General features: G+C 38.0%; 1 protein-coding gene across 3 annotated transcripts in view; it reads left to right on the forward strand.

Moving 5' to 3' along the window:
- Nucleotides 1-27,886, forward strand: part of CNTNAP2 (contactin associated protein 2) — a 1,965,211-nt gene that overhangs the window by 423,105 nt on the left and 1,514,220 nt on the right. The window lies entirely within an intron of this gene.

Below are 27,886 nucleotides of genomic sequence, written 5' to 3' on the forward strand. Positions count from 1 at the left end.
ACTTATTCATTCTGTCACTGGATGCCTGTATCTCCCTCTCCCCTGAGCCCGCTTTGCCCAAGCCTCCAACCCCTTCCCTCTGCAACCAACAGTTTGCTCTCCGTATTTATAGTTCTGATTCTGCTTTTTGCTTGTTTTTTTTTTCCATGTGTTTTATTTAGATTCCACTTACGAGTAGAATTATATGGTATTTGTCTTTCCCAGTCCTACTTCACTTCGCATAATACCCTCGAGGTCCATCCACATCGTCTCAAATGGCACGATCTCATCCCTTTTTGTGGCTGAGTAATATTCAACGTCTTTTAAAGTCTGACTTCGGTCTAATTGTAGGGCCTTATCTGCCGGTCCTCACTGCCACCCGCTTGGGCAATTCACACAGGTTCCCTGATTTTCTCACAGATCAAAGGTCAATGTGGGGGCGCCTGGGTGGCGCAGTCGGTTAAGCGTCCGACTTCAGCCAGGTCGTGATCTCGCGGTCCGTGAGTTCGAGCCCCACGTCAGGCTCTGGGCTGATGGCTCGGAGCCTGGAGCCTGTTTCTGATTCTGTGTCTCCCTCTCTCTCTGCCCCTCCCCCGTTCATGCTCTGTCTCTCTCTGTCCCAAAAATAAATAAACGTTGAAAAAAAAAATTAAAAAAAAAACAAAAAAAAAACAAAGGTCAATGTGGTAGGTGCTTGGTAAAAGTTTTAGACTGAACGAAAAATCACAACCAACCAGTGTCTTTATATTTCCTCTTCTCGGTAGCTCTGCTTATGCTGTTTCTCATTTGTAAAAGCCTTTCCTCTCTTTTTTCTCCTTTTGAAGTTTTGTTTGTTTTAACAATCTGTCTTAAGCGTCACTTCCTAAATGAAGTGTTCACAGCTGTTCCAGCCTTTCCTAGATACATAATCACTCCCTATTCTGGGCTTTCATGGAGCTGTTTCTGGTTTGTACCCCTATTTGTCTATCATACAACTTACTGACTAGTGTTTTACACACACACACACACACGTGCACACACAGATACACACACACACAGTTATTGGCATACCAACATCCTTGAGTAAACACATTAACCTTGCTTTTTGTTTTGTTTTCATCTCAGCCACTGAAAAATCACCTGAATTCTAGAAGCTGTTTTGTAAACAATTGACATGAAAAGTGAGTTCCTCTTACAGCATTAATTAGCTGTTAAGAAAATTTTATGCCCCCTTTTTAGTAGCCACTGGTTATTCACAGATACATAAAAAATTGTTAATGTTATTTTTTGAGACAGAGAGAGAGAGAGAGAGCGTGAGCAGGGCAGGGGTAGAGAGAGAGGGAGACACAGAATCCGAAGCAGGCTCCAGGCTCTGAGCTGTCAGCACAGAGCCCGACGTGGGGCTCGAACCCACGAACCACGAGATCGTGACCTCAGCCGAGGTCAGACGCGCGGATACTTAAAAATAAATGACGAATCCTCTGCAATTTTGCATTTTCACATTTGATCCACTGGTTCTAGTAAATGAGAGAATATGTTGCACTTGAAAGGCCAGGGTATTCTGGTAAATGTTTAACAACCAGGTCCTTCCCCCTGAACTTAAAAGCGCCAATTTTGTAGTGTTCGCTGATTTCTGTGGTGTGACCACTCCCACCATGGCAGTTCCTAATTACCGATGTGGCTTTACTGATCCTGGAGTTGAGAAGAGATGTTCAGTGACACATCATATAGCTTCTCCACATAGAGATACAGTAGATGAAGTACCCGGACGCACAAGCATAATAGCTCTGTGTCTTGTCTCATGATGGATACATCTAACTGGCTTGTGGTTCCTGGAAATTTAGCTGTCAGCTCTCAATCACTGATAAGAGTTGGCTCCAGCCCACTTCTAAGAGTCACCCTAAGAATGTAACAAAAATACTAATTTCTTTATCAATAAGGTTTTTTTAATTAATTGATTATCGATCAGTGTTATCAAGAAGCATGCTATATGACATTTTATTTTATTGGTATTATTCCTAAACACTCTGCTATTTGAAAATGTTCTAAGAATTATCACAGTCTCTCGAGGCAACTGTCCAAACCTATTACTAATCTAGTTATCAACTCGTTTATACAAAGAAGCCACATTGGGATAAAAATATGTAATAGTGTTAATATGTGGAATTATGATGAACAAGAATAGTATTATTCTTTAAGAGAAAGATTAAACTTTCAGAAAGATTTGGGTAAATGAGGGGTGCCTGGGTGGCTCAGTCGGTTAAGCATCTGGCTTCGTCTCAGGTCATGATCTCGCAGTTCGTGAGCTCAAGCCCTGCGTCAGGCTCTTTGCTGACACCTCAGAGCCTGGAGCCTGCTTCCAATTCTGTGTCTCCCTCTCTGTCTACCCCTCCCCTGCTCGCACTCTGTCTGTCTCTCTCTCAAAAATAAATAAAAATTTAAGAAAATAAAAAAAATTGGGTAAATTAATTTCATATCCCCAATGGCCATTAATCCACAGACCAAAATGATGGTACTTTATATATTTAAGTATCTTATGCAATTGCTCGTAGCCTTTGAGCACTTCTGCAAACAGTAGGTAGAAATGTACTCACCAAGCTACAAAACTACCTGTATTCAGGACGCCCGCCAGGCATTCACTAAACTACCACCTACTCTCATAACATCAAATACATGCAAAACAGTTGTTTACTTAACGTCCTCTTTCTATGAAGAGCGTGGGTGTGCATTACACAGGTGACTTATACATGAATTTTTTTCCCATAAATACAGTATCGTACTATAAATGTATTTTCCCTTCCTTATGATTTTCTTAAGAATATTTTATTTTCTCTAGTTTACCATATTAAGCATATAGTATATAATCCATATAACATACAAAGCATGCGGTAACTGACTGCTTATGTTACTGGTATGGCTTCCAGTCGACAGTAGGCTATGCGAAAAGTTACACATGGATTTTTGACCGTGCAGGGTGGGGAAAGGGGGGAGGGAGGAAATCAGTGCCTCTGCCCCTTGTGTTGTTCAAGGGTCAACTGTATATTTACCATTCCTTTCATGCCGCTTGATAAAATGTTTTATTAATATACACATACAAAAGTTTGTTTCTGGACTTACCTCTGGCTACAATCTGGTTCAACAACTCTTCTTCGGGTATTGTTGATCTTCACTGCTCTACAGGATATTGATTTATGTCGTGCTTGAACTTGTTCAGGTGTGATTGGTAGTTGCTGAAGCCTTTGTACAAAGCAAATTTACTATCACAGATACATTTTTGAAAAACCAGTTCATTGGCATTGCAGCACTGAGAGTTTGCATTGGATTATCTAAAATTTATGGCAGTTGTGGGTAAATCAAGTAGCAGTCGGGCAACTCTTCAACTCCTTGAGATCACATACCAATGTAGTACCGTGTACCAGAGCAGTCTATAGAATCATGATGGTATTAATTCTGCTGGATATTCACGTACTCGGTCTGTATCCATGCATATTTTAGGTAATTATAAGTAGAATGTAACCGTATCCTGTAGAATCTTAGACATTGCAGTGACATATAAATGGATGGATGCTAAGAGCAGCCACCTGCTTTACGACAAGTTAAATTGGGGTGAAGTGCTACAAGGGCACACAGGAGCACAATGCCTGGCTGTGCAGCAGGCTGTGTAATAATGAGAGGAAACAGCAACAGGCAGAAAAGCAAATAATCAGCAATCAGAAGCATCATGATTAAAAAAAGAGTATGTAGACGCTGAGATGATGAGGCTAAGCTATAAACACCATCACTTTTTATAAATGTGGCTTTCGTTCTAACCCAAAAAGAGCTCTTTCAAACAATTTTTGGCCACATTCAATCAAAGAGAGAGAGAGAGAGAGAGAGAGAGAGAGAGAGAGAGAGAGAGAAATGGATGAGGGGCTAATATGAGCCATAATGGTCCTATTCATCACTATAAAGTAGTGGGTTAGGGGCTAGTCATAGTCAGGGTGGATCTGAATATGAGCTGTATCGTTTACCTGCTTGTGTGACCTTGGGTGAGTGACTTAACCTCTTTATGTCTCTATTTCCTCATCTGTAATATGCTTATTAAAATGGTATATCTCATAACGGTGTCACAAGGATTAAATGAAACAATGCAAAGGAAACCCTTGGCACTCTGCCCATCATGATGAAATGTTCCAAAAAGCCAACTATTATTCTCAACCCGACTCAACCCAATCTAGTGAATAGATTGGCAAGCAGCAGTCAGTAAAGGTTGGGGTTGAATGCATTCACGCTAACCATCAAAGACTTTTTCAAACATGACCATGAAACAAGACCTACCTTCCTTTGCAGAGAGTTGAAAACAATGTTACCGTAGCAGAAAAGTGCTTTATTCTCATTAAGGAACTCTCAAAACATTCTGGATGGAACCTCACAAAAGGCGTGGTATTGGAAGTAAATCATAATCCTAGAATCATAGATTTGGATAAGATTTTAAGGATTATTTACTGTCTCCTATTATAAAGGAATGTCTGTTGCACTATTCATGAGCATGTAGCCTGTGATTGCATATCCCCTGAAAATGATCTCAATGTTAGCTTTCGAAATGAAATAAATGGATGATAGTACATAATGACCATTTAAAAAAAAAACTGAGTACATTTCGCAGAACCATGAGGCTTAATTATACATCTTAATTATTTTGTTATATATATTTTACAATTCAATTTTTACTTTTTCTTGGTGCTTTTATGGATACCCATGCGCTGTTCCATTAACCCTTTGTCTTTGCACTTTATACTTCATATTCTAACTCACAAATAATTGGAAGACATTATTTTACAATTAAAAACTAAACCTAACTATTTTTGACTCTGAAAATGACATTTCTAGGAACATTGCTTTTTAATTGGGATATAAATAAAGTTTTAAAATATATCTACTTATGGATAAGTGTTGAGGAAACATGCTATTATGGTAATTTCACATTGCTATTATTATTTATTAGTCACGGTTGAATAAAATAATAAATAGTGTAGCAGTAATTATGAAATATTATTCACTTACAAAATTGCAAAAATCATAGCCAGGGGAAAAATCCCCTCTACTCCTGTGAATCTTTGGGCTCTGATTTCTGGAAGACACTGCAGCCATCGAAAGTCGTGATTGTTTGCCGTCCCTCACTCACACACTGCTGGCCTTGGGTGTGTCCCCTCCTTGCCACACTCACCTGGATAAACCTCTACTCAGATTGAATTCAATCTCTGCCCAATCTTGTCCTTCACGCAGGCAACTAAGCCGGACTCGAGAGAAATAGACACCTTTGATGACTAGTCTCCTTGTGTTTCATGGCCATTAATTTTAAATGGGCCCTTAGCGCCAGGTCCCATCCTGCTCACCTCCTCAAAACATCAATACAGCAATTGCCTCTTCTCTCTCCTAGTTCTCCAATTATGCCTTTCTCCTCTATCATTTCCACAGCCATACTAGCATGCTATCATTTCTCCTTTCAAATACACCAGAAGAAGAAAAACAGCGCCCCATTGACTTGACAGAAAACTTGAGTTTGAGTTCCTGCCTTTTTCTCTGCTCCTCTTTAGGGCAGCACTCCTGGAGAGTTATTTATACTGTCTATCTGACTCTCCTCCAATTATTTTTGGACATCACCACTTTAGCTGTTGCCCCCACCAGTCTATCCAAATAGATCTTATCAAGACTGTGACACAATCAGCCAATGATTTTCATGTCACTAAACCCAATCATCAATTCACATTGTTCTTGTATTGATCTATCAGCGATATTTGACACATTTGCTACTCTCTTTCCTAGAAAACTTTCACATGGCTTCTGGAACCCCTGGCCTGTCCAGTTCTTCATCCCCTTCCTCATCCGTGTCTTCTGTCTTCACAGTGAAGGCACAGATAACTTCTCTGTCTCCAAATACTGGAGTGCCCCAGAATTCCATCCTCAGACTCTCCCCTATCTGGATCCTTCTATGGAAGGTCTCATTCAGGATCATGGCTATCAATACTGTCATTACTCTGAGGACAAAATATATACCTTTACCAAGAACTCTTTCCTGAGCTCCACAGTTTCTAATGCAAGTGGCATCGTCTCCATTTCGTGATTATAATTCTCAAAAGGAATGTGCTACAAAGAGAAATTCTTCCAATCCCCCCAAATCTTCCTTAGCAGTTCCCTAATGCAGTTATTGACAACTCCAATCTTCTAGCTTTGATCTCAAACCTTAGAAGCCTCCTTGGCTCCTTACTTCCTCTAACGCGTCACATATCACCATCAGCGAATCCCATTATCTCTCCCTTCAAATGTCCGGAATCGAATTACTTAATACCAGTCCGACACTACCACGTTGGCTGACTCTCATCATCTTCCATGCAAATTATTGCAACAACTTGCTAACTTTCCTCTCTGTTTCCATCCTTGCTCCCCTCTGATAATCTGTGCTCAATGTATTAGCTAGAATGATCTTTCAATAATACATCCTATTAATAAGTCATATGCATTTACTCAAAATCCTACGGTTGTTTAGTGGCTCATTCAGAATAAAAGCCATAGGTCTTAGGATGGCTGCCGGTGTTCCCAAATGGTCTGGCTCCCTATTTTCTCTTTGATCTCATTGTCCACCGTTCTCCCTGTTGATAGGCATGTTCTACCTCAGACTTGTTCTTTCTTCTGCTTTGAACCATCCGTCTACCTTCCTGCTTCTCTCTTTTCTAATCTCCTCAAATATTCCCTCAATTCAGGCCATTTCCATGGTCATCCTTTTGCCACTCCACGATCCTTCTCCCTCTTACATTGTTTTAATGTTTTCTATAGCTCTCACAACACTGGCTTATTATCAACTTATTGATTGTTCTCTGAGCCCTCCCACACAAAATTTAGATTGAAATAGCGAGATACAGGGGCTCTGGGTGGCTCAGTCCATGAAGCGTCCGACTTCGGCTCAGGTCATGAGCTCACGGTTCATGGGTTCGAGCCCTGCGTTGGGCTCTGTGCTGACAGCTCGGAGCCTGGAGCCTGCTTCAGATTCTGTGTCTCCCTCTTTTCTCTGACCCTCCCCTGCTCATGCTCTGTCTCTCTCTGTCTCAAAAGTAAATATTAAAAAAAATTTAATTATGAAATAGCTAGAAACTAGTTTTATTTACCGCCAAATTACTAGTGTTACAATAATGCCTAGAATCTAATAGACACTAAATAATTTTGTGAATAAATTAATCGAACAATTATTTACTGCTATGGTGTTCTGTACTGTTGATGATGTTCTATAAAACCATGTGTAAAATGATGATTTATATTTTCGTATTAATTTCCATTATGCTTTCAGAAACATGTTTCCCCTGGGGACTAAAATGACCTTAAACACACTTAAGGGGTCTAACGTTTATCTTTAAGAGCATTTTCTCTTTGTAAGCCTGCATCCCAGACACGTTTATTTCTCCCACACAACTTCCATTAAAGTGGTATTTAAATGTCCAAGTGATTCTCAACTATACATTAGCATCACTCCATATAGTCCATTTTGAGGTGGAAGGAAATGCTTGCTAATTCTAGGGCACCCGTGATTACCTGGCCGTGTTCAGTAACAGAAATGTGGGCATTTTCTTTTTATTAGAACTCACATACTATAAATATGTGATTTGCATTTTGACAAAATTGTATTGCCACTTAAAAGTATGTTTAATCTTAACTCTTGTTCTCCTTAGTTATATAACCGATTGACTTCACAAAGCACGACTTTTATTTCCAAGTGTTTTTTTTTTGTTTTGTTTTGTTTTCTTCTTGTTGCACATGCGGTCGGGATATTAAAAGATGATGACAAAAGTTACCAGCCCTAAAATACTTGTTTATAAGTATCTTGTTCATATTTGCATTTAGATGTATGTATATGTATGCCTTCTGTATTTAGTACCTTTTCCACACTTCTATTGTTGTATTGCTACATTGTATCACGACTGTATATCTTTACCACATACAGTGAGCCCCAAAAGAAAACATGATGCACATTTCCTCATTAATTTCTGCATTTTCAAAACCTAGCTTGGTAGTTGACATGTAGTATCTGGTCAGCAAATGTTGGGTTGATCTTTAGGGCTATATATTGTACTAAGCCAGCCTTTTGCACACGGTTCATAGGGGTACACTGATTCTTCAACATCTGAATAGTGTTCTAGGATTTTGTATTTATTTATTATTTTTTGGTAGGATTTCACATTTAGAACAATTTGAATATTGAACCCTTTCATGGGATGCTGTAATGCTGATGAGCATAATTCAACTCTCTAAGAAAGTAAAATTTACCTGCCCGTATTATTTAACCGCTGTTTAAGATATAAATGAATTTTCTCATTGTTTCTCATCTCTCCCCCCTGATTTCCCAGATACCCCAATGTTAGACACAGGTTGCATTTATATGAACGCAGAGTGACACTTGTATTCTTTGTCCAGTCCTGGCTGAGAATGACATGGGTCCTCTTTAAATGCCACTTGCAGCTCAGGAAGTAGGTGCAACTCTTTTCTGAGACCTTGTAATGTCACACAACAGATAAGTCATGTATATGAAAAGAATACATTTTGGCTTAAACATATAAAGCATTTCTGTGACTTCTGTGCCAACAGTTACAGTGGTTATTCCGTCACCTACGCGTTTAAGGAGAATTGGAAAATACAACGATCCTTAAAATTCTACTGCTAATAATAATCTGAGAAAAAAATGTAATTGTTTACCACTCTTCATCTGCAATTAATCTTACGGTCACAAATAGGAAGGCTCAGTATAAAGATGCCAACTCTTATATGAATCCATACTTGAATTCATCTGAAATAAAAAGTAAATCAATAGGGATTTTGAGGAAGACACTTGTTTGAGGGTTTAAATGGGAAAGTAAGTCTGCAAGAATAATTAGCAGATTTCTGTTCAAGAGAGCAGTGAAGGGTGGCTAGCTCTGTAAGCTATAAAAACAGAGGATAAAGGCAGTGAATAAAACGGCAGGATACTGGTACAAAGAAACAAAATGGAAATATACCCAAATACTTACGGAAAAGTACCTGTACACATAGGAAATCGTGTGAATGCCAGTAGAAAATCCGGAAAATTCTGTTGCCTCCATATGTATCTCATCCCTTACACGGACAAAATTCCAAGGTTGAAGGATTAAATGGGCTAGCATTGTAGCCAGTGGAGTGGTGACTATAATTTTAAAGGTAGAGCCAAGACGGAAAAAAAAAAAAGCCAAGATAGATATGCAAACCATTCAAACCAAAACTCAGCAGAAACGTGGAGGTGAAGACAAATGTTTTATTTGGGGAGGATGGAGAGAATGGCATCAAAACTGTTCAGAGTTGAGAGGAAATAATGAATTTGAAGTAATAGGCACGGCCTATGTCAGATGCACAACATGGAAATTGTATTTGAGGCAAAAAATGTTTATATTAATTTGCACAGTGGAATCTAAGATTATATGTGGTTATGGAGGCAAAAGAGCTAAGATCCAAAGGATGAGTCTTTGGCTGTCTCCCTGGAAAGATGTTAAAGAAGGAAGAAACCATATGATATTTGTCTGTCTCTGACTGACTTATTTCACTTAGCGTAATACACTCTATTTCCATCCATGTTGTTGCAAATGGCAAGATTTCGTTCTTTTTGATTGCCAAGTAATATTCCATCACACACACACACACACACACACACACACACACACACACACACACACACCACATCTTTATCCATTCACCAGTCGATGGACATTTGGGCTCTTTCCATACTTTGGCTATTGTCGATAGCGCTGCTATAAACATGGGGGTGCATGTGCCCTTTTGAATCCGCATTTTTGTATTCTTTGGATAAATACCTAGCGGTGCAATTGCTGGGTCAGAGGGTAGTTCCCATTCTTCAGTTTTTGAGGAACCTCCACACTGTCTTCCAGAGTGGCTGCACCAGTTTGCATTCCCACCAGCAGTGCAAAAGGGTCCCCCTTTCTCCACATCCTCGCCAACATCTGTATATTATGCTACGTGAAATAAGTCAGTCAGAGAAAGACAGATAGCATATGATTTCACTTATATGTGGAATTTAAGAAACACAATAGATGAACAGAGGGGAAGGGAAGGGAAAATAAGATTAAAACAGAGGGAGGCAAACCATAAGAGACTCTTAAGTACAGAGAACAAACTGAGGGTTGCTGGGGGGGAGGCGGGTGGGGGATGGTCTACATGGGTGATGGGCATTAAGGAGGGCACTGGTTGGGACGAGCACTGAATGTTGTATGTAAGTGATGAAACACTGGGTTCTACTCCTGAAACCCATACTACACTGTATGTTAACAAACTTGAATTTAAATTTTGAAAAGGAGAACAAAGTAAGGAGACCCTAGATTAGGTGTGTCGAGGAAGGAGGTGGTTTAAAGCCTGTGTAGGTGATCAATAGCATCAAATGTGGCAACGAGGTCACCAGAGTGAAAGAAGGGACATAAAGGCATCAAACTAAACACAAGGAGACACTGCTTGTATTTTTTTTTATACCACGACTTTGTATTATCTCTAGTTTGCATTTCCAGAAAAAAAGTTAACTTGATTCAAAAGGAGATTAATTATAGGGATCTCTTATTTTCACTGTATTTGACAAATTACTCTTTCAAAGCCTTTGTCCTACCAGCGGTAAATATTACATCAGCATATTGCCCTCTATATTAGTTAAAATTGCAAGAAATTAAGAATTTCTTAATACACAGAACAGGGTATTTCCCGAGGTGAAGAAGTGTTACAGGGCATCTATAAAGAATTACTTCTGTCAGGATTCTTATGATGTTCCGAATCATATGGAGGAGAGAGTGGAGAGTGAACGTTTTCCAGTTTGAAATGCCGAAGATGGTACAATATTAGGAAAGAGATAAAGTAATATTAAACATCACAAGAATGATTCTAACTTGGAAGTCGTTGAGAACCCCATGCCCTATATCCTTATGCCCATCTTTCTATGCCCATCCCTATGCCCATCTTTCTCAGATGACAACATAATCTTGTCACTGTCTTCAGTTTCCAAATTCATTAAAAGTATGAGCAAATAGAATGACAGTGTCACCGTTGGCAGGAATGCAAGCCTGGGGCCCCTTCACTTAGAGAAATGCGTAAGTAAATCTAATTTAGCAAATTAGTAAATCTAATATAAATTTTTTAATGCTGCTGTATCTTCTTTCCAATACATAAATCCTACTTTACATTATTACTCGTGATTGTTTTATCTCCTTTCTAATGTGAAAGCTTCATGGAGAGAGGGACCCTGTCCTATTTCTATGTTTATTTTCATCTTGCTATATGGTTAGGGACTTTGCTGAGTGGGTTATGTATTGTTGTATTTGTTCCATACCCCAACACTATCAGGTAGATGGTATTATCATTATAAATTATTATTATTATTATTATTATTATTATTATTAACATTAATCATTAGTAGCACTATTAATTATTATTTTATTTCCACTTCACCCGTGAGGATATGGTCTTAGAGGTTAAGTGACTTGTCCTAGATCAGGTATAACTATTTGACTCCAAGGGCCAAATTTTAGCCACCTTGTGGTGTTTCCCGGTATCTGAACTATGTTAATGCCCTTAATATAGTTAAGAGTTATACACAAAAAGAAGTCTAAAACGGTAAGACCCCCAGACCCAAGTGATGGCAAAAAATCAACTACAGATGCTCAATATGGAGCCAAGAACTAAGAGAGAAATGAGAGTTTATCATATTTTGAAGATTGTAATGTAATAGATGGATGATGACAATTATGCTTGAGTGTTATTTTTGCTATTATTACTTGAAGCCCCCAAAAGAACTTAGAACAAAATATGGTGGATGTAATTCAGATTTTAATTCAATAAAAGAGAAATCTTGAAATCACCGGTGGTATCTCTCCTTACTGCTGTTGATCAGGCAGAGGGCGGTGATTATGTATCACGGATGCTGTTGAAAAAAGTCTTAGAGGTGAGCTAGCTTCTTTCAGGGGTTATAAATCTGTAGAATCTGGTTTAATGCTCAACACCTATCATGAAATCATAAAGATTTCAGTTGACTTGAGAAAAGTGAAATATGTAGAGCAGGGATATCACCAGCTTTTTTTATTCCCTAGGATCAGTTTCGATGTAAACCTCTGATTTACTTAGAGCATTGGTATTTATATATACATTTTTGGAAACAGATCTGATTGCAGTTATGATTTTGCTAAAATGCTAAATGCGTTGTTGGCATTCAACCATTTACCATTTTGGTATAATTATTATTAATATAATTAGTATTATTCTGCCTATGAATATGAATGTGACAATTAGAATAATTGGGACGAGTGACATTATAAATCTTCTTCCTCTCAACTTTGTCATATATTTTATGTATGCCTTATCATTAGAGCTAATACTTACATAAAGTTATATAATCTTGTGGAAAAGTGAGAAAATGGTCATTTGACCCTGAATGACATGAACAAAGCAGGTCAGAAAAACAATGTATACATAATTTAATACACCAAGAAATTTTCATGTCAGTTATTTTTAGTGGCATCAAACTTCACTTTTTGGAAGGAATTAGGTGATATAAAAATAACTTCTGATAGTCAGCAGAGACTTTCACATTACGGACTATCAAATTCTGTAAACATATTTGATTATTGTTTGTTATTGAGAAGATTGAAAAGTATCAGTCGTATTACCATATTCCATTGATTTAGTTGATTAAACCTGGGGCCATGATAGGTTTAATCTTTGAGATGACGGATGGATGGATGATAGATAGATAGGTAGATATGACCTTCACTTTTGTGTTGCACCCCTATTGCACGGAACTTATTCTGTTATTTTGACCTCAAATGTTTAATTCAACAAGCATAAATAAAATCTTTTCGTTCAACAAAACCCACTTTTGCTTCCCATTTTGCTTTAGGAATTATAAAACAAAACCAGCAGGTGCCTGAGATTGAGTACTTCAGATGATACATCATCATTTTAAGGTGAAGTGCTTCATACGTTTTAGGCCTTAGTCCTTCCGTTTTCTGGCAGCTGACACTCATTTCCTTTCAATGAGTGAATAAGTAGTTGGTGGGTGTCCGTGATGTCAAGGAGATGTCATAATTTCCATGGAGTCTGCTTAGTTAAGCGGTGCGGAAATTAAACGTGATCATGCTGATAGCCCTGTCTGCCCTTTCGTTAGCCATAAACTATACAGCAAAGCAGTCTGTACCAGGGCTAAGATCAAACTGCTTATTTTACTTTCATGAGGAATTCATCGTTAAATACTGTTTGTGTTCTTTAAGAAAGGAGGAGACAAAGGAATATTTCCCTTCTTCTAATTCAAAAGATTTCTAAGATTGCTATTACATCCGTATTAGTCTTCCAGGAAACAAACAAAAAACAAAAGTAGAGAAACACTGATAGTCTGTCAGGTTTTGAGCTAATTTCGACCATAATTTAGGTCAGATTTTAATCAGCTATGGAAGTGTTTCCCAGTGTTCCATCTCTAAGATATATCTGGATTTATCTCCGATGTTAATTATAGCCTATGATTCTGATGATCACACCTGTGTTGACCGCTAACACCACCCTGGCTTCTCTTCTTAGTGTCATTTTTACCTAAACTCTCTGGGTTGGCCCTTAGCAGGCATCACCTAAATTCAGCAGGCCTAAAACTGGAAGCATCCCTTTTCTTTTCAGGTCATCTGTGGACTCGATATTTTGTTGAAGTTTTCTTACCCGAACATAATACTTTGCTGTCTCTGCTTCTAAAATCTTATGAATTAACGGTTTCTACTAATTTTCCCTTTAGAGTTTGCCCTGCCTTCAGTTTCTGTATTTGCTTTAATGAGATTTATTGTTTCTTCATTTTATAAAAATAACACATTGTTTAAAGAAAATAGAAAAATGCAGAAACATTTGAAGAACATAAAAATTCCTTGGGATAGAGTCCAGATTTTAGTGGTATTACTATGTTTTTCCCCATCTTTTAATGTTCAGCTATCTAAAATGTTAAGCATCTCCATCATCAAGTATTTCTTGATCATTTCAGCAGGATATATTCTTTCCTTCTTGCCCCTTACAGCCAGTATCACTCAAATGCCATATACAGTTTTATTGAAGGTATTTGTACAAATATATCATTCCCTTTGCCCGGTTCAAAACTCTTTAAGACCATGGCACATGCTTATGTGTTTCTTTGTAAAAGAAATACCTAGTATAGTATATAATGTCAATTTGATGTTTGTTGAATTCATGGAGTTAATAATACAGATCCATTTGAATGAACTACGAATAAACAAGTTTAATTCTCTTTTCTAAAATGAAAATATGTGTGAGTCAGCTGGTCAAGAGAAAGTAAAATTTTTCATTGAATTAATGACAGTACAGATTACATGCTTCAACGAAGCTTATTCTTTTGTATAAAATGAAGTATATTGTTGGGTATACAAATTGCGTAGTTATGAGGTGATTTATTTCTCTTCATATCTCTCATAAGATATACTACTCAAAATAATTGATGTCAGTATAAAAATTGTCTTTTTGTGCTATTAAAATTTCCACCACTTATTTTCATTTGTCCCTCAAGCACTGCCTCTAACCAATTGGGTATTTTTAAAGGCTTTATTGTAAATTGTTGATTCCTTCCAATTTATTTTATAAGTTCAATTTCCACTTATATCTTTATTTCTCAATATTATTCCTTCTTCCCTTTCTTTTATATGTGTGATTTTACATTTTAAATTTCCACGCTCTCAACAACTTGTAATATATATACTTTTTAACTTTTCTCCTAAAATGGTCCGATTGCCTGCTGGTTTGTGCACAAATCATTAAAGGCATTTCTTCTTCAGAATTTTGTTTAATTACAATGAAGTTTCTAAGATGTGAAAAAAAGTTGTAAGAAATAAATAGGGCTAGAGAACTCATTTCCCCAGACCATTTATATGTGGAAATCATCACAGATTGTGGTACTCTCATTCAGTGTTATTACTGGGTCTCAAAAGTCTCATTTACTTTTTCCTTAACCTCATTCTGACTCCTGTTTTACCACATTGATCAAATTAGCTTTCATTCCTTGGTCAGAGAGCTTCATCCAAAAGTATCTCACGCTACACTCAAATGCATTTTATTCTGTTGGTCAGCTGGTATTATTTTCTCTTCTCTATGGTAAGGTAAATGCATTTCCTGTACTTGGCCCACCCCATAGCTGGAGCAGAGTTGATACACATTTTATAATGTTGGGACCGTGGGGTTTTGTCCCTCATTCACAAAGGAGACCACAATTTTTTTTTCTCCATGAGACCAAGGGTCATCCTGAAAATAGGACTCCCTATGTGTTACCCTGAAATTATAATGTCATAATATTCCACCTTGAGTGTTGCGATTATTGATCCATATGATCTAGATTTGAAAATTTAAATTTCAATCTATTTGCCATTAATTTCATGATAAATTTAAAATATTTGAGCTCTTTGAAGAAAGTCTAGTACATATTTTTTTTCACGTATCTAAAAATACATGGATGCATGAATTTTTGTGAAATACAAAATGTATGGATTAGATAAATTTTTTTGGCCGTGGTACAGAAGTTTGTCCAGAAATAGAAAACAGTAGTTGGCTGAGAAATCAGGTAAACAGAATTATCCCTAAGTAGAATGTGTAATACGTGTTATATTTTGAGAAAAACAAAGTTTCTCCCCCTAAGAACAACAATAGATCTATTTAACACAGCTTGATTCTGAAATGCCCACCATAGGACTTTCTATGTGCAATTAGAAAGGTTTAATCATAATACCAGATAAAATAGTAATTACCTGTAGATCTCTTAAATTTAACTCAAGACCGGTGGTTCTCGAAGCATACCTTTTTCGCCAGCAGCGGCCGCATAACCCAAGTACATATTGGGACCATAAATAGGTGGCCCCTGTCCCAGATCTGGTAAATTAGTAAACTTCAGCGTTGGGGCCTGGCCATCTATGACTTAACGAGACCACTTTTTACCTACAGTAACTCTACAGTGACTTTTTACATACAGTAAAGTTTGAGAACTGTGGTTTCATACCAGTTAAACTATGATGTTCAGGTGGGTCCTATGCACTGCTAAAATTGAGAAAAATTTAGGATTACTGAAAAATATATCATCATCAGATAGTACTTGTTAAGTTATTACACACGGAAATATGTGGACTTTACATGCCCATTCACACATTTATATGGACTTATTTTCAGATTCACTGTCTCCAGGCAGAAAGCAGGTCCTTGTGGGTCCATATATATATGGAAATCAAGAGATTGGAAAGGTGTGGGGCATAGGCACCATGCATGTGGAGCAGTTTTGGTAGGCTTGCTGCAGCAGAAAAAAAGGTGCAAGTCTGAGAGTTCTGGAGAATTTGTATGGGTGTCTAAATATGAAGACTGGCTTTATCTTGTGTGTATCTGTGTGTGCAAGTTTGGAGTGAGGTGCGGTGATGCTTAAAGTATAGCACGTTTTGAAAGATTATAACGTACTCTAGGTCGATATTGTCAACTTCAGAGGAAAGGGGGGAAAATCCTAGTAAATTCAGCATTAGTAAAAGTAGTTAGGTTGATGGTTAACGCCCTGTTATTATCTCAAAATGCATCCACGTTTTACATCCCATTTTTGAGACATGATTTCATTTTCATCCTGATTAGTATCTCCTTGCAAAATAATTTTGATCTGTACAAATCTAGACCCTAACAGGTCTGAGTTATTTTCAACACAAGTCTAGTCTCTGAACATATTAAGTAGTTCTAGAAATGGTGCTAGTCATCTGTTAGCACATTAGCATGTAAACCTGTTTTGAATTAGAATGTGTTCTGAAAATGTTCTCTCTCCAGAGTAATTATGTTCTTGCCTTGAGCCCCGGGTGCCCCAATGCTGTTTACACATTAATTTAGTGAGTCTCTTATATGTTTAAGAAGAAAGTATATTAATGCAAATGAGAAAGTTCCAACCTCTGGGATTTGAATCAGGAATTTAAAACAAGCTAAAAGAGCGTCAAAAATGGAAGCAGAATTGCCAATAAAACTTTTAATGATTTTAAGGAGCATTAAAATGATACTCGTGAATCTATAAGCAAAGCTGTTTATGTATTTTGCTTTAAAAGTTAATAAACCGCTAGGGTGTTAGTTGGAAAAATATTTTATTCTATTATTTGTAGAAATGGCTATGGAAGGGAAGAAAAAACCTAATACTTTTTAAAATTTGCTCCCCTTCCCATATGGAAGTAATTGAGGACTATGCTTAGAAATATCTGAGGGGAGGGATGCCTGGGTGGCTCAGTCAGTTGGGCGCCCGACTTCAGCTCAGGTCACGATCTCGCGGTCCGTGAGTTCGAGCCCCGCATCGGGCTCTGGGCTGATGGCTCAGAGCCTGGAGCCTGCTTCAGATTCTGTGTCTCCCTCTCTCTCTGCCCCTCCCTGGTTCGTGCTCTGTCTCTCTCTGTCTCAAAAATAAATAAACGTTAAAAAAAATAAAAAAAAAGAAATATCTGAGAGGAGGGATGCCTGGGTGGCTCAGGTGGTTGAGCGTCCGACTTCAGCTCAGGTCATGATCTCATGGTTTGTGAGTTCGAGCCCCGCGTCAGGCTCTGCGCCGACCGCTCAGAGCCAGAGCCTGCTTCAGATTCTGTGTCTCCCTCTCTCTCTCTACACCTCCTCTGCTCACACTCTGTGTCTCTCAAAAATGAATAAATGTTAAGAAAATAATAAAATAAACAAATATCTGAGGGTAAAGAAAGCAGGTTCACGGTTATTGATATAGGAATCTTATGGTGCTGTAATCTATGGTCCATCGTAATCTTACGGACGCTTCAGAGTGATAGTGGAAATTTCTCGTGTCTACACTGTATCTCCCTTTGATGAGAAGGACCACTGTAAAACTATGCCAGGCAGTGAATGACTTAAATCACATCGTTTGGTATAACTGGAGGTGTGTTTTCCACAAAGGTAATGGTTTTCATATGTACTGTGCCATCAGCATAGCCCAGTGCTCAAGCCGACCAGCCCTGCCAGGGACCCTCAGGAGCACCTGCACCGTCCTTGGGCCAATTGGAAAGTCTTGTTTGCAAAATCACCTTTCAGATCTCTCAGTCTGAGAATTTGCTCAAACTTCCCTGTTCCCTGCTCATTGTGTACATTGCGTGGAAAAGAGTGTTCTTATTCATAGATGAGTCAGGGGGACAAATCCATATTGAACCCTTTCTTGTCAGATTTCCTGGGAATACTACCTGCATTCTCCTGTGGCTACCGTGATGTTGTTTGTTCATGAGAAGCCTTCCAGTGAAGACTGTAGGAATTACAGGTTGTTGTTACGATATCGGATAGTGGCTCCAAGCTTTATGCCAAGCTCTGTAGAGTAGCAGCTTCAAACACAAATGTCAGAACTGGACCAGCTCCTGAATGAGCAAGCTCCCTGGATACATCTCCTGAGTAGCCGTCCTTCATAGAATCATTGGTAGGAGTCTTATTTTGAAATCTCATTTACAGCCTCTTCCAGGATATAATACTTAATCTCTCTAATATTGGGTTGATCTTTAAATGGACAATAATAAGATTAATAGTGTTGTGAAGATAGAATTATAATTTTTTTTTGTAAATTTTTTTGAGTGTCTGTATTTAGAGAGAGACTGAGCAAGAGCAGGGGAGGGGCAGAGAGAGAATCCCAAGCAGGCTCCCAGCTGTCAGCACAGAGCCCAGTGCAGGGCTCGAACTCACGAACTGCGAAATCATGACCGGAGCCAAAACAAAGAGGCAGCAGCTTAACTGACTGAGCTACGCAGGTGCCCCTAGAGTTAGAGTTTTTTACAAAAGAACCTGGAATAGTCCCTATTAGATAGGATAATGTTTGATAAAAGTAGTTATTACTCTTACTAAATATGTGTTTTATATTCATAATGTTATAAAATGATATAATCTCTCTCTGAAATGCTAACATGGACCTTCTCTCTCGATGCACACAGTGTTAACAGTGAAATTCATTTTCAGGTCAGAAAGACAATAAGATATGAGAAGGAAAGTGTTTCAGATATTACCATCCTTTAGAAAAGTGACATTTTGAGAACCCCCCCCCCCCCGAAAAAAGGGAAATGTTCAGTTTATGGTTTTATTTGGAAAAAGTACTGAGAGCTACTACCAATGATTCCAGAACATAAAGGAACAAGTAGTATTCTCAGGAAATCTGGCCAGATTTTAGGCAAGACCTTAATTATTTATTTATTTTTAAGGCAAGAAGCAAAAGCGAACTCCCAACTGAACTCGAAGACCGACAGTGCTACAAAAATTTGTAAAATATTTTTAGGATACTCTTTTTTACTTTCTAAAAAGCATTATGACTTTTAACACTTGAGAGTGATGCTTAAGATCGCACCTGTTTGTATCACCCTTTTAAAACATCACATCCTCACCACCCCAACCACCCGCTTTCATTTCCTTAGACAAATACAAAAATACTTCAGTATTTATCCATTGCTTTGGCCTTTCCTTCATGTGCGTGAAGAATTTAATGTTCTGTAAAAATCACAGACTTTGTGTGTGTGTGTGTGTGTGTGTGTGTGTGTGTGTGTGATGTCCCCTCTTCATTTCCAAAAATGCTAAATGATGGTGTTCATTATTGTTGAATGTTAAATGAGATTGTCACCCAGCGTATATCTGAGACAGTTTTTCTTTAAGTTACATACCTGAGCAGACACTTCTCGTAGCCACCAGTTATTAAGGTCTCTGCTGTCCCAGTGAGACTCCTCTGTCTGCAATTTCTACGGTCTTCCCTGGAAGACTTCTCATGAACAAACAACAGCATGGTAGCCACAGGAGGGCTCTGATGCAGAAGGCTTCTGACAGGCATTCCCTAAGAATGATCTGTACATATTGGCCAACAGTTCCCCAATATCCTTCTTTAATTATTTAAAAACTTTGGGAAAATTGCCATCAGGTCTCCATGATATGTCCGTACTTAATTTGTTCATGTGGCTTACGTCGTAACTTTTGAAGACGGTGAAATTCAACTGTCCAACAGAAGTATAATTCAGATCACATGTATGATTTTAAATTTTCGAGTAGCCACATTAAAAAATGAGTAAAGATAAAATTAATCCTTTGAATACATCTTACTTAATTCAATATATACAAAATATTATCATTTGAACACGTAACCAACATAAAAATTATCAGTGGAGTATTTGACTTACTAAAATTCTTGGGGCGCCTGGGTGGTGCAGTCGGTTAAGCGTCCGACTTCAGCCAGGTCACGATCTTGCGGTCCGGGAGTTCGAGCCCCGCGTCGGGCCCTCGGCTGATGGCTCAGAGCCTGGAGCCTGTTTCCGATTCTGTGTCTCCCTCTCTCTCTGCCCCTCCCCCGTTCATGCTCTGTCTCTCTCTGTCCCAAAAATAAATAAATGTTGAAAAAAAAAATTTTAAATTAATTCTTGGGGCACCTGGGGTGGCTCAGTTGGGTAAGCAGTTGCCTCTTGATTTTGCCTCAGGTCATGATCTCATAATTCGTGAGATCAAGCCCCTGCTTGGGATTCTCTCTTTCCCTCTCTCTCTCTGCCCTTCCCCTGCGCTCGCTCTCTCTCTCTCTCTCTCTCTCTCTCTCTCTCTCTCAAAATAAATAAACATTAAAAATAATAAAGGTAGGGGCGCCTGGGTGGCGCAGTCGGTTAAGCGTCCGACTTCAGCCAGGTCACGATCTCGCGGTCCGTGAGTTCGAGCCCCGCGTCGGGCTCTGGGCTGATGGCTCGGAGCCTGGAGCCTGTTTCTGATTCTGTGTCTCCCTCTCTCTCTGCCCCTCCCCCGTTCATGCTCTGTCTCTCTCTGTCCCAAAAATAAATAAACGTTGAAAAAAAGTTTAAAAAAAAATAATAAAGGTAATTCTTTCAATTTCAGGGTATATTTTATACTTGCAACCATCTCATTTTGAACTAGCCACGATACATGTGCTTGGTGGTGACTGTGGCTGTGACCACCATTTTGGACCCTGTGGTGTCAATTACAAAGTAAAGAATATAGATTAGCAGATCTTTATGGATCCATTCAGTTGACCTTTTACATTTTTCTACTGAATGATCTTTAGATCTCTAACCTCTATTTGTAAGAAACAAGAAGAAGGTGGATATTTCCCTAAAATCATTAACCATAAAGAAAGAAAGAATTCATTCTCTGTTATATATATATATATATATATATATATATATATATATATATATGTATATATATATATATATATATATATATATATATATATATATATTTGTTTGTTTGAAAGTAGATCCTTTGTTCTGTTATCATCATGGAATACCACTTATTTCTCAGTTGCTAGTCTCCCTTTGATGCATTTAAATATATTTTAAACTTCTATGATATCTTGTAAATCTCATTTATTTTAAAGCAATACGTTACTATAGTTTTTCTGTTTTTACTGTAGCTGACCTCCCATTTCCTGCTAACTAGAGATTCTTTTAAAACTATATGTACATGGTCAATTCATGATATAAAAAAGGCAAATTGACTGATAACCCATTAGCTATGGACTGTAGTAGATAGATAAACTTTATTTTTACATAGGCCGTGTTAATGTGCTTCCTAAATAAGGAGTTAAGGAAATGCATATAAATGTTGGCAAAGTATGCATCTCACTGGTACCGTAAGTTCATGGACAAAGTTGATTAGGAAATTTAGTACAAATCTTTCCACCTAGGAGGCTTAACCAGAACTAGTGAAACCAGAGACATCGAGAAAAAAAAAAAAGAGAATATAGGGAATATGATTGTTACTCGGATGCGAAGACATGATCAAGACCATGATCATGTCTAGTGCAGATGTACCCTGTGCGATTATAACCCTCCAGCTGAATGCAAAAGCTACAGACTTGTTGAATGTTGTGCTTGCAGTCTGTTTCTGTGCATTCCTATAAAAAAAAAGGCTATAAAGTCAATATGGTCTGTAACAATGTAGAGTCCTACTGGAGAAGAAAACTAGGCTCAGTTGCAATTTACTACAACAATTTTTCAAGTTAAAAAATACCACACACTTGAGTGACCTAGAAAAATTGAAGTGCAGGAGGGCAGTGTTACGGAAACCGGTGAACCGTGGCCATTATCATACAAATAAAAAAAACTTGGATGAGTTCTTTCTAATTTTCTACCAACCATTCTATGCATCCAGCTACGTTCGCCCCGTGTATCCGTATTTCAGATGATAAGAACACATAGAATAAAAGAGAATAAGATTAGGCTTTTTATAATTAAGAAAAGTTGCAGGAAAATGCTACCATTTTAATTCCACGTGTTGTAAAATCCAATATTGATGATTTGGGGTGGATGGGTGTGGGGCTGATGGAAGTACCCACCGAGAGTTGAACTTGTACTGCGTCACAAAATTGTGTTTCTCTGCCTGCTTTACTTGGTCTCTGTTAGTGCTCAAAACAAGCGTGTTCCTCTAATATCTCCTAAAAGATGAGGACACTGAGGCTGGAAGGAAAGCAAATGAGGTGCACTGGAGTCCACGGTCATTAACTGAAGTTAAATTGAAAAACCAGGTCCACACAACTGCAAAGCCCATTCTTTGCATGTTGTTTTCAGGCCAGGATAAAGCTAGAAATGTCCCTTCTGAGTGTTGCCACTTATGCCCCTAAAAAGGCACATGGACCTCGGGACCTTCCACCAGTGTGTGTGTTAGAGCCAGACAGATGGGCCAAGGAATTTCCCCAATGAAACGGTAAATATAGAAGTCAGGTGTTGGGGCGCCTGGGGGGGCTCAGTGGGTTAAGCGTCTGACTTCGGCTCAGGTCATGATCTCGGGGTTCACGAGTTCTAGCCCCACGTCGGGCTCTGTGCTGACAGCTGGGAGCCTGGAGCCTGCTTCGGATTCTGTGCCTCCCTCTCTGTCTTCCCCTCCCCTGCTTGTGCTCTGTCTCTCTCTCTCTTTCAAGGCTAAATAAACATTAAAAAAAAAGATATCAAAGTCTAGGTTGTATTGGAATTAAAGTTCTACTTACATATTAAATAAGTTCCAAAAATGTAGTGAGGAAATACTTTGTTGAAGGTGCTTTTGATGCCTCGCTCATATCTCACCTGTACACACCATTCCCGTACATTCCAACTGGAACCACACGAGACTCTTTCTAAAGGCTTTTCTGGCCAAGGGATCTGGCTCATCAAAAGGGCAAACAGAAATGCCAGCAGTTTGTATCACTGGGGAGCAGCCTCGACCAATGACTGACAGCGGTACGGATAAATATTCTAGTTCCTTTGTTCTTTGGTTGGGATAATACTGAGACAGTCTACACTGTCTGCAGAGTTGTCCAGTGGGATTGTGTTCCAAAGTTCTTCAGGTGCCCATAGCAGTAACCTGCTTTGCTGACTTCCTTTTCTTCCTGTTTATTCCTTCCACCCCTCCCCGAAGAATGTTAGCACTCACACGTTTTGTTCCAGACCTTCTGAAGGATTCAACTTAATTTCTGATTCTAGCTGTGGACATTAGAGTTGACATCAAAATTGGTAATCTTGTTTCGTACTAGCCCTGTGTTTTGTCTTCAAGATAGCAAAAGAATGAAGGAGAATCCCTATGGGGAGGGATGGAGAGTCTATGAAAGGAAGAGGGGTGAGACAAACAGGAAGGGAAAATAAAAAGGGAGGAGAGGAGAAATTGGAAATTAAACCTAGGAATATAACTGAGAAAAGTTAAGTCATGAAGAAAGTCATTGAAGTGTGTTTGCAGAAAGTGGGATTATTTTTAAATAAGTTGCTGCAAATTTGGAAAATGAACAACAGAGTAATTTAGAATACCATAGCTCTTTAAATGCATATGTGTGTGGGGGGGCATCTGGGTGGCTCATTCAGTTAAGCATCTGACTCTTGATTTCGGCTCAGGTCACGATCTCATGCTTCATGGGTTCAGGCCTATGTTGGGCTCCATGCTGACCATGCAGAGCCTGCTGGGGATTCTCTCTCCCTTATTCTCTGCTCCTCCCCTGCTCATGCCTCTCTCTTTCTCTTTCTTTCTCTCTCAGAAATAAATAAACATTAAAAAAAGTGTGTGTGTGTGTGTGTGTGTGTGTGTGTGTGTGTGTGTGTGTGTATGAGAGAGAGAGAGAGGGAGGTAGAGACACAGAATAAACACATTATTTCTGTATGTTCAGTCTGAGTGGAAGAATTCAGACAAGTGAAGTCTGCAATAAAGATGATACGTTTTCGGTATAAGAATAGACTTTCTAACCAAAATTGCATACCAGGGCAAAGCTACCTTTCCGGGACTTAACCCCATATTGCTGAATTTGTTCAGAGGGTATGGTATTTCTGAGTGTGCGTGACATGAATTTGGATCGTGTCATCCTACAGTCTCTAACAATTTGGGGATCAATATACTGAAGAAGAAAAATTAAGCTGATGGAGGGAAGACTTTCTTAACCATAAGCTAACATCTCTGTGCCTATTTAATACTTTGTGACATGACTTCATCTTGAAACGCCTAGTTTCTTCAGGGTAACTTTCATCTCCTGTATTAGTACACTCGAGCCGGATTTCCAACAATCCTGCCAAAGCAGGTCCATTCATTTGAAATTCAGGAGACATTTACGGAGCACCTGGTCTGTATCAGGGGCTGTGAAACCCACTAGGGAGTCAGGATCTCTACACAATTAGCACTTGTAATGAAACACGCAATAATGAACTGAGGTGTACTTTATGATAATGGAATAGAATCTAAAGTTGTAAAGTGGACCTAATTATTGTGAGTGGTTCTTTCTAGTTGACTATCATTATAATATTGGGTGTAATAGAAAAAGTGCTGGTTTCAGGAAACCTGTGTTTGTTCCAACTTTAGCAGCTTAACCTTGGAAAGTCATTTCACCTGTGAGGAGCGATTTTCCTTTGTACAATGAGGAGCTTGAACGCTACCCCAGATTCTACAACCTGAGGTCCGTGAATAGACTTCCAGGGCATGCGTGGAATCACATGCAAAAAAAACAAAAAAAAAAAAAAACAAAAAAAAAAAACAAAAAAAAACAAACAAACAAAAAAAACAACCGTGGGCCTGTGCAATGTTCTGGGCGAGAGAACATCATTTTTAATCAGATTCTCAAAGGAGGTTGTTATTCAAAACATTTTAAAAATGATTGATTTGTAATATCTTGAAAGCTTGCTTCTGTCTGGAATTCTTTGCTTCATGACTCTATGACTCAGTACCTCTACAAGTTGGGAATAGTTACTTTTTTGTGAACCAAACTCATCCCTTAAATAAAAACCAAAGGTACGTGGAAACTCGAAATAATGGCTTATCTAGCCGTGAAGTTTTTCACCTATAAAAGGATGGCTTAGGTTCTTTGACAATTAAAAACCTGATCTGTTGGCAGATGTTGAAACAAACTACAACTGTGATGTATGATTGGGCAAAAATACACATAAAATATCGAGAAATGTGGCATTTAAAAAAATCTGGTGAGTAAGGTAAAATAAATGCTATTTTTTCCTTTACGAAGCTGGAAAAGTCAAGCACGGAAAGTACAATTTCTCAGATTCCTCAGGTTCTTAATAAAAGCAGCAAATATAAAACTGACTAAAGTAAAGTGAATTGTTTAAAGAAATAATACATTGTTCTGTAAGTTTAGTACTCCCGTAATTGTAATACCTATGTATCTCTTTTATAATAATTATTTGATTTTTATTGTTGTGGGTTTCCACTTAATTTGCTTTTCTTGTGTTCCGGGTTAATAAAAAATAAAGAAAAGTAGGGGAAACAAGTCTGAAAAATAAACTCTTCAGGAAGCCATTTGTTGAATTGAAGGTGCATCACCCCTTGAGCCCTCAGATTCACTGCTCAGTGTGGAATAGACATGCTGCCTCCTGGAACTTCAATTATTTTATGGGCTACAGATCAGAAGAAAAATCACATGTGTCCTACATGCTTTTTGAGAGGAGCTTGAAAGAGCTTGATACAGTAAGGAGGTTCGATGTCTTTAACTCTTTTAATTTTTACATGATTATTTTTGATCTATAAATTGTGCCATTTGTCTCAAAATGCTACTAAGCCAAAGCTTGTGAATTTTATGTTTTAGGTTGCTTTTTCCAAAGTTAAGCAGAGATCACAGTAGGTACTGTTTTAGGGTAAACTTGCAAGTGATTTACAGCCCACCGGTAACTATGCTATACCGACGTCTAAGAGATGAACATGGCCATGATTTTCAGGAAATATGTTCCCATGAATATGAATAAATATCTTTTCCAAAGTCCAAAGCATAATTATCCCATAATTATCCTAAAGTCCAAAGCATAATTATCTGAAGGTCAATCTAAGGCAACAAATCAACTGTGCATTTGTCAACATAGGAATACTTTAATTGATAAGAGCAGGATGCTAGTTTTTGTTTTTGTTTTTGTTTTTTTTTTCCCAGGTAGGATGACAGGATGCTTTTATTTTTTATTTGTTTTAGCTAGTTTTTGTTTTTAAGAATTAATATTTGACTTGAATCTCAAGTTTATGCATTGAAAAAATATATTTTATGCAAAAATAATTAAAGTCATAGAAGGTAAAGATAACTGTCAAACATGATATATACAGAAAAATACAAGTAGATCTCCTAAAATTAAAAAAATTAATAAAAAGCAGTTTTTAAAACTCTCAACAGTATAAATAAGGCGGCATAGAAGTTACAGAAACATAGCTAAGTTTGATATTAAGTAGGCAGAATATAGGGTGTAATATTCAAATTATCTTTGTCTAATTTTTTTTAAATATCTTCAAAACCATGTGTTTAAACCAAACTGTAATGATGGATTAAACCCATACTCAAGATACTCTCTGAAGAAAAATATCCTCTCTTCATTATTATCACGACACATTTTGTGCACAATTTAAAGAAGTAGCAGAAAACTTATTTTACTAAATGGAGAGTGAAGACATAAGGTTTTAATTTTTGTTGATGTTAAGTCCCTGTAGGAATTTGGCCAGATTCTAGAACCTTGTTGACTTTCGTTATGCATGTAAAAGAAGCCTATTCAATGGTAATGGCATGTAATTCTATCAAGTTATAATTAGAGTATCTGTAGTCCCAATTCTTGTTTCTGAAAATAGTGGAAAAAGAATCCAGTATAACTAAGTTAATAAGGATTTGTGATTCTGATTTGGCTGTGCATGACTGCATTTTCCTCGCATCTGGCGAAGCATACAAATGACACCAGCTGACCCGTGCCAAAACTGCACCCTCACTGTGTCTTTGGAACATGTAGTCGGCAGAAATGCATGATAGTTGCTCCAAAAAGTCAGGTTCTTGACCAAGATGCAGAGAAATGCAGGGATAGTTACAAACTAGCTCCTTTACCTCTCTTCCCAATGTTAATGATAGCCTTGAAATCCCAACACATTTCTTTAGCATTTCTGTTCTTTTTGTGAGAAATAGGGATGGAAGGGCATGTTTCAGTATTACCAAGGGAACCAAGGATGGAAAATTCTATGAGGACCCAGTCTCCAGTCATAAAATGCAGAAGATGGGTGATATTTGTAAATAAATAAACTATGCTGATTCTTACAGCCTTTTATAAATTCTTAAAATTGAGGCCCATTTATTCCATATGTGTTATGTCACGTTTAACTTAACGTACCCTGAAAATATGATGCCCTAACAGAAGAATGTTGTGACCACCAGTTGAGATTAAATATGAGAGAACATTTTGAAAAGTGTAGCACTGCACATTATTAACTGGTTGCTACGTATATTCAGCTTTCTTCACGTTTCTGCTCTTTATAACCTCACTTCATGCCTGTAGTTTAAATGAATAATTAGATTTTTTTTTTTGAAAACCAAGTAATTTTAAATATCAAGTGGTAAGAGAGGAGGGAATAAAGTTACCTTTCACATCATTCTAGAATTGTAAAATTTGGAGTATTTTTTCTTCATTAACTGTGTCTTCTTTTCCTTTTTTTT

The sequence above is a fragment of the Felis catus genome, chromosome A2, assembly GCF_018350175.1.
Source record: "Felis catus isolate Fca126 chromosome A2, F.catus_Fca126_mat1.0, whole genome shotgun sequence".
Classification (NCBI taxonomy): domain Eukaryota; kingdom Metazoa; phylum Chordata; class Mammalia; order Carnivora; family Felidae; genus Felis; species Felis catus.